The sequence below is a fragment of the Lycium barbarum genome, chromosome 3 (assembly GCF_019175385.1).
Source record: "Lycium barbarum isolate Lr01 chromosome 3, ASM1917538v2, whole genome shotgun sequence".
NCBI lineage: Eukaryota > Viridiplantae > Streptophyta > Magnoliopsida > Solanales > Solanaceae > Lycium > Lycium barbarum.
In genome coordinates, this window is record NC_083339.1 from 72,888,534 (window position 1) to 72,897,878 (window position 9,345).

The following is a 9,345-nucleotide window of genomic DNA, read 5'->3' on the forward strand; positions in this document are numbered from 1 at the left end:
AGCCATGGTCGGGCACGTGAAACACTGAACCTTCGTGGTCGGGCATGCTATGTAAATGATATGTATATAAATATGACTATGGATACGATATGTAAATGAGTACGATTATGAATACTGATACGGATATGGATACATGTATAGGTATAGATGTGTATGTACACGAATCACGAAAGAACGATTATATAACTTGCAAGTAATTGTACGTCGCCAATGATACCAAGTGGGTACTTAAAAAGAGGAGTAATAGGTAAGCAAGAATAGTGTGGTCATGATACTCCAGGTCAGTTGAAGGAAAATATATGGTGAAATTTTGGTAGAATCCCGGATAGCTTAACATTCGAGGACGAATGTTCCCAAGGGGGGACGAATGTTACACCTCAGAAATTTTTTCATTCATGCACAGTGAATAGACGGACGAAAGGCACGATGCATATGATGTTTTGATGAGTAATAAATAACATTTGATGATTCTAAATGAGATTTCAAAGACATGTGAGGTAGGAGACGGAAGTTGTTAAGGAAGGCAAAGCATATGTTGTGTTTTGGAAAGATTTACGAGTATCGAATTAATGATGGCTCAATGATGTGTTGGAGAAGAGTTATAATGTTCCTTAGATTGTTCATGAATTATTAAACAAGTGTTAAGAAGGTTGTATAAGGATTGGAGATCAAACGAAACGACAGGGACAACTTCGGAAAAGCTGTGAGTTACACGACCACTTAGACGGACCATGGAATTTTATACGGACCGTATAAGGGTCCGTATAACCCAACAGAAAGAATGTTTTCCATGGCAATGAACCACAGACACTTATACGGACCGTATAATGTTATACGGACCGTATAAGTGGTCCATATAATGCCCGACGGACTGATTAATTTGCAAGTATAAATAAATACATGTTCCCACTTTTATTTTCTCATTATTTCCACTTCTTCATCTCTCTCAAGAGTTCTAGAGGGTTCTAAATATGTCATCAACCCAATTCAAGACTAATCAAAGGTTCATATTATAAATCCAAGAGAAGCAAGTGCAAGAAACTCACTGGGGTTCATCCAAGACAAGAAATCCCTTTGGGAGTGGAACTAGGGTTTTGCTCAAGTGAAGTGTTTCCACTCAAAGATCATTCCCACACTATCAAAGGTAATTTTTATGATCGTTCCATGTTGCTTAAAGTATTGAGGGGTTGAAAGACTTGGATTATGGAAGAAGATGGAAAATGGGTTACAAATATGAGAATAGTGACACTTTTGAGTAGTAGCTGAATGTGAATCATGATTCTTGATATGTTGTGATTGTAATTACATTATGAATAATGTTAGGAGCATGAGAGAAACATTAGATGAGAATGAATGTAATGTTGTATTATGATAATGATAAGGGATGACCTTGAGATTGGATAATGATGAATTTGACTAACGTTATTGATGATGATATTATTAATGTTATTATTGACGTTTGGGAGTTGACATACGATATGGAGAAAGTAGTAGAAACAAAGGAAATGCTTCCCAATTTTCTCTAGCTTAGTAAGCACGTTCATATAATCGATTAGCTAATGTTGATGTGAATTTCCTTGAAGGTAGAGACGTGAGCATTGAAGGAGAACAATCAAGCGATGGAATTGTTAAACGAAAGAGGTATGTAAGGCTAGTCCTTTCTTTCTAAGGCATGACTCTTATGGTATGAATCCTCCTATCTTTCCTTGATTTTCCTACATATCGGGAACTATGAATCTACAAGTATAAAGAGCTTCATACGACATAAAAAAAAAAAAGAGAAACGTTACGAGCATGACAATACCGGTGATGAATCTAAGTCTAGAAATCATAAAGCTCATGATACGATATTCCAACGAAGCTAATGATCCTTATATGATTCCTATGATATTATTTCCCTACCTCTCCAAGATCTTCTTACATTCCGGGAACTACGAGACAATATTGATAAAGAGCTTCTTATGAGATAAAGATGAGAAATATGTCATGAATACGAAAATAAGGATGGTAAGTTTAAGCCTAGAGATTCTAAAGCAAGATATGATCTCTACGAGATGTATGTGATGGCAATGATGATGATGAATTTAAGTATATAGAATCCTAGAGTAACATACGGTGTCCATGAGGCTAATGATCCTAAATATGGTTCCATTGATGCTTTCTTTGTGTACACTCACCTTAAAATGCTAGTCCCTTAAAGGTGAGATATGATGAATATGATTACTCCATAATGTAATCGGGGGTTCTCGACCTTACGTCACCCCGACATTGTTATAGATTGTCTATAAGCTATAATGCATGTCCTATGACCAATGTTCCGAAACGTTATGAGTCTATGTTCATAGGTTATTCCATATGAGATAAAGGTAAGATATATGCCATAGATGCGATGATGGTAATGATTAGTCTAAGTTTAGAGATTATAAAGTCTATCATACGATATTTTTACAAAGTTCATGCTACAAATACGGTATGATTTTCATAGATTGTCTTTAAATCCAAATGCATGCTCTATGAAAGGTTATGATAAGCTTAAGAGATATATGTGACGATAACGATGACGATGTTGACAGTGATGATGATAATGATGACGATGATAACAGTGATGACGCTAAAGATATTTATGGGCTTTTATGTATATGTGCCTATGTATGGCTATTATGAAACCTCGAGCTTATATGGCCGGGTAGAATATATATAAATGTATATATTTATGAAATGCGCGTGCACCTCTATAGTTGGGTACGGAGAACACTGAGCCTTGGTAGGGTCAGGCACGGAGAACACTAAGCCTTGGTAGGGCCAGGAACGGATATCACTGAGCCTTGGTTGGGCCAGGCACGGACAACACTGAACCTTGGTAGGGCTAGGCACATATAACACCAGGCTTTATTATAGCTGGGCACGTAAGATACCGAACCTATATAGTCGGGTACGATATTACTATGTATTTAAATGTATGAAAAGCCCGAAAGACATGTATGTGATATTGTCGAGCCACTACATGGCTGGATACGGATAATGTTTAATGTGTATGCATATATATGGTACTATGATATACATATGGTATGATGACGTATACGCTATGACGATACATGTATTATGTTTATCTATATGACATAGGCACGAAAGGTATCTACCCTTAAAAGTTACGCAGGTTATATCTTCATCTTGTGCCTTATGATTTCTCTAATATGTTCATTTCATTCATGCCTAACATAGTCAGTACAATATTCGTACTGACGTCCATTTTATTTGGACGCTGTGTTCATGCCCACAGGTAGGCAGGGAGGCGTCCCAGATTTATAGAAGCCGATAAGCAGACTTTTGAGAGCACTCCATTATTCCGGAGTTGTCATTGATTTACTGTTTATGTACATATATGTTTTGGGCACGATGGGGTCCTGTCCTGTCCGTATGTCTAGTACTCTAGTAGAGGCTCGTAGATACGTATGTGTGGGTAGCATGGTCTCATGATGTTATTATTGTATATATATTATTTTGATAGCCGAAGGGCTTACGTGTACAAAGGTAATTATGTTTCAAAATGAAAAATGATTTTTCCTGTGAATAGAAGTGTGAGGTTAATGGATGTACGCTTAATGAGTATGATAAGTAGTAGAATGAGTGGTGCTCGGTGGTTAGCCCTTTGTACCCTTCATGGCCCCTAGCCAGGTCGTGACAATAAGTGTGGCACGCAACACACCCACAAATAAGACTCTAACGGACGCGGCTCGTAGACACTCCCTATGATGAACTGCTCTGATACCACTTTTGTCACAACTCACCGGAGGGCCACGACGGGCACCCAGAGCTACCCCACCGGGCACCCTCATCATACCTTCACAATCATATCTAGGTGAGCCGCATGGCTAACTCGCAATTATGATGCATCAATAATACAAATCTCATCGAGCTAAGGCACTTTTATATCAACAACATCAACTATGCCCATATACATATACACAAGCCGTCAAGGCTAATGAATTGATACACAAAATAGGAGCCGACAAGGCTAAGAGACATTTAGTTATAAAATTATAAAGACGGGACAGGGCCCCGCCATGCTCATATAAATACAAAAAAGGATAGTACCGATGGCTGCAGCTCCGAATCAAATGGAGCTCCTCTAGAAAATTTCTAATAAAGAAGCTTAAAGGTCGTGTTTGTCTCCCTGTCCACCTGTGGGCATGAACGCAGCATCCACAAACAAAAGGACGTCAGTACGAACAATGTACTGAGTATGTAAGGCATAAGTAATAACATGATAAAAGCATAAGGGATAACATAAGATGGAAGAGCCATTTACACTTCTTGAGACGTTCATCATATTTACTTACCCCTTTCTCTAAAGAAGACCTTCCATACATATATAAATAGCATCATCATTATAATGTACCCGGCCTTTTCAGGACTCGGTGTGTAAAATAGCCGGCCATAATAGGACTCGGTGTGAAGCATACCCGACCATGAAAGGACTCAGTGTTATTTGTACCCAACTGATCAGTGGTGTGAACAATAGATATCATACCCGACCACAAAGGGACTCGGTGTTATAACATAGCTTTATATATATATAGAATTACAAAAGTAAAAGAAACAATATCATCATAATTTTCACTATATCTTTCCTTAGAGGATCAACTATCATAGGATGGAATCAATGATGTCATGGGAGTATCAAGAACTACGGGCTTCAATGCTTCTAGGAATGAAGTCATCATGGAAGACATTATGAATTTCACGTGAAGGTATACAATAATAGGATCATGCCTTAAGAAATAAGGGTTAGCCTTACATACCTTTATGTCTTCTCAACTACTTAACGTTCGCCTCCAAAGCCCGAGAAATCTACATTCAAGAGGGTTCATTCCAAGGTTAGGTCTCAAAGACACTCTTAAGCCCAAACTAGTATAATTCGTAAGCTAAGGAAAATCGGGCAGCATTTTCCCTATTTCATCTACTTCTACCAATTCCAAAACAACTCCCAAACAGTAACGACATTATTAACAATACCATAATTAAGAGACTTCATTCAAGTTAGGCTTCATTCAATCCCCAAAACTCCTTCCCATCATCAAACCATAACAATAACTACAACACAACACCATATATACTTACATACAATACTTTCTCGACATCATTAGTACCACCCACAACAAGATTTTTTCACATGCCAAGAATTATAATTCAAGTTAAATTATAGCTCAAAATTAGCCCCAAACTCATACTGGAACTCTCCTTTCATTTTTCTTCCTCCACCCAAATGGTACAACAATCAAACAACCTTAACTATATGCAAGAGATGTAAAACGTACCTTAATCACACAAGAACAAGTCTTGGATCAACTTACTCTACTAAAGTGAAGTCTTCACAAACCCTAGTGAGCTTCTTAGCACTTGAATCTGTTGATTCTCTTGGATTTAGCTTGGGTTAGTTTATAGACTTGAGGAGAGGGTTTTGGAGAGCTCTAAGATCTGATTTGGGGAAATAATGAATCCAAATGAGGTAAAAGGAAATATATAAAGCATCACTTAAATCCCGTCGGCATTTTGACGTCCACTTTGACGGACCGTCAAACTTCCTACGGTCCGTCAAATGAATCGTTAAATGGACCAGCCAAACATGCCTCACTGTGATTGTTTCACGATGGTGGCTCCACCTTTTGACGGGCCGTCAAACACCCTACGGTCTATCAAATTGTCCGTCAAATTGCCCACCTCCGATAAGTTGCTCCCTTCGATTCATTTGACTTCAATCCTTATGGAACCTTCTTGGCACTTGTATAACACTTCATTATCTATCTAAGGGGCCCTATAGTTCCTCCTCAAGGCATTATTAAACAAAGTATAACTCGGTTGTTGTGAAATCTTCCCAAACATGACTCACACTCCACTTCCTTTGACGAAGTTAGTTCCACCAATTCCTATGACTACTAAACCTTAACGTACTCTTTTAAAATTATCAATTACTCTCCTTAATCTCATAAGGACATCATGTCCACTTTAGGCTTACCTTAGTCTACACATAATGCAAACAACTCGAAATTTCCGAGATGTAACAATTATATTGCATTTCATATGGATCAGGTAAGATGTTGTCACGGCTCAATTTGACTTAAGTGGTGCGGGCACTTACCTTCCCCACCTCGGTAAGCGAACCCTCAACCCAACGATAAATAAATACATAATTAAATAATAAATACTTAAGTCCCACAATATTATATAATAGAGATAGTGCAGAATAAAAACAATATCCCCAGGGTCTAGTCAAAGTCATACAAAAGCATCTAATGAAAATATACAAGTCTGGAGTAATAACACATAAGTCTATATATGTATCTGAATATGAATAACAAGACATAAAATTAGAAGAGTCTTCAAGGCAGCAAACGTCCGTGCTCACCCTGGAAACTCGCAACAATGTTGAAGACGACGATCGGCCATGAGAGATGGAAGCAGACCCAACCTAATACTCTGCATTTATAAAGGAATGCAGCAAGTGCAGGTCAGTACAAACAACGGTACTAGTAGGCATCATCGGCCGACTAAGCATAGCTAACATAATTCTGCTCATAAAGAAAGATAGGCCTATAAAACAACAAGTATAAATCAAACAACATCGGAACCAACTACACGTCATTGCCTAGGTAGAACATTTAAACCTAAATGTGCTAAGTCTCAATATATCAATTCCGAAACCAACATCACAAGTAAAACACAAAATCACCTCAATATAAGCCATGATGCAATGCAATGCAATAATCTATGAATGCAATGTAATGCCATGAAAATGTTGTGTACACATGTACTCCGGACGAAAATATCGACATCTCGGTAGCACAACCCAAGGTGACTCGCAAAGTCTAAGTGCCACCCGTCCCAGATCTTTGCCTATGGGGCGTTCTCACCGGCACCACCCTCAGGGACCTGATATGATCCTACTTAGTACACTTGATTTCAAGACGTACATTCAAGGACGAGATGTGAGACTTCAAGCTCTACAAGCTACATGGAAGATAAGGAAGTCGTTTGAGGCCTTTGGAGGCTGCTACAAGCCATACAAGATGGCTCATGATGTGTGGAAGGTGGCTTGGAAGTTGATTGAAGAAGAAGCTAATAGAAAGGGGACAAAATGTGCAAAGTGGCCAAATATGCAAATAGGGACATTTCTGCAAATTTACTTAGCTTGTCTTTCATTTCATTACTTAGATTGGATGAATTATGTGTTAAATACTCTAAGGAGTGATAGTTTGTTTAGGGTTAGCTTAGTTAATTGTGGATTCCATTGTTAGTTTGTGAACCATTTTTCCATTGATTTCATAAAAGGTTGTTCATTTGTGGATTTTAATTGAATTTCCCTTTCCTTGATTTCAAATAACTTAGGTTCTATTGATTGAATTTGATTAGAAGGGTCTAGGTTTCACATACTTAGGTTTGTCCATAAATTCATTATCATTAGGGTCTAGTTTCTATCCCTCTATTTCTCATCCAATTTCTTCAATTCTCATCCCCAATTTCTTGTTTATCCTTAATTTCGCGTTTAGGTTTTGATTTGGTGTTTCCCCCAAATCGATTCGTTATCATGACCCGCAGAGTCCATTCACTCACTCAATCCACTATTCCTGAGCTATCACCGGATATCAGACTCTTACGTCACTCTCATTTAAAATCGAGCCCAGCTCATCACAGTGTTTCATAAAGTACCAACACTGTCTCAACAATATATCATGAATAATGAGAATGAGAGTGCGTGCAATGCATGTATCAATATCAATAATCATGCTCAATATCACAAGTACCAATAATGGGTGCGCTAATAATATATCAATATCACAAGTACCAACGGTGGGTACGCCAACAATATCATAATCAAGATGGAACAACTGATTCCAATATCTACTAACAACACGTGGCATCAACCCAACACAATAGAACAATCAATCACAACACAACAAGGTGGCTAGCCCCAATCACGCAATAGGGCCTAACCTAAGACAATAGCCAACCCAACTTCATACCCATAGGTTTACATGCTTTCTCCGACAATATAATCTAACTATATGCTTCGGTATACGAAGTCTCACGAAGGGTAAGCCATAACCTACCTGGATGGCAGAATAACAAACACCAACAAATCACTCTATCGCCTTTTCCTTTTGCTGAGCCTCAAGATCAAAGAAGTCTAGGCATATTCGAAATCTAGATTAGAAATCATGAAGAATGATACCAATATTGCTACCATTCAATTTAGGTCAAATCCAACCCTAGAATTCGGGGAAATGGGGCCCACAATGTAAAAATGGAAAATTCGGGAGTGAAATATCAAATTAAGCTCTAAGTGATCATAACCCAGCTACTAATTACTGATTTAACTCAAGGATTAGCCTAATTTCAAAGTTCAAGTAAAACCCCTAATTTTGGGTATAAACCCTAACTCTTTGATTCAGAAATTTTACACTAATAATGGAAGATACATGATTAATAACCTTAGATTAATCATAATCTAGCACAAGCCCCATCAATTTCACCAATAATAAGCCTAGATAGAACATTCATTATCTCCACATTCATCTTCCATTATTAAGGGATTTCTAAGGAAAAGGGGAATCTATGATGATTAGGATTAATGAAATAGTAAAAGGATTAGCAAGATTTACCTCCAAGAGTTTTCTCCAATAATCTCTAAGAACGGTCCCCAAGAGCTCTAATTTCGAAATTGAAATAAATGATAGACTAAGGGCTCATTTAATACACACTTAATGAAATAACAGTCCCATTACCGCCACGGCGGTAACGGGGCCCCAACAGCGGCCCCGAAATAGCTCCCAGCAGACCGCTAGGACGGTCTGGACCATATCAAACTTGGCCGCCCCAGCGGTCAACCCGCTGCAACAGCGGTATCGCAGGGACAACAATAGTGCCGCTAATGCAGACACCAGGTACAAGAAATCCCACAAGATTCTAAGTCACAAATGAAATCCCAAACCACTCCCAAGGCCATCTGCTCACAAATCACATACACAGATCCACATAAAAATACGTATGAACGCACCCGTGGCCTCAAAATTTCCAACGGAGGTCTCGTTGACCGAGTTAACCCCTAATACCTCAATTCCAATTTTCCAACCCAAGTTCTAAAATGCATCCGAGTGCATTGGGAACCGAACCAGAAATACACACAAATTCTAAACGACCATCCGAACCTCTCGGAATAGATGAATTTTCGAAAAAGGTCCTTTTACCCAAAAGTCAACTTTGGGTAACATATTTTTCACTTAAATCCTAAATTTCACAAAAAGTTGTCCGAATCTGATCTAGACACCTCGGGAAGCACGCCAACGG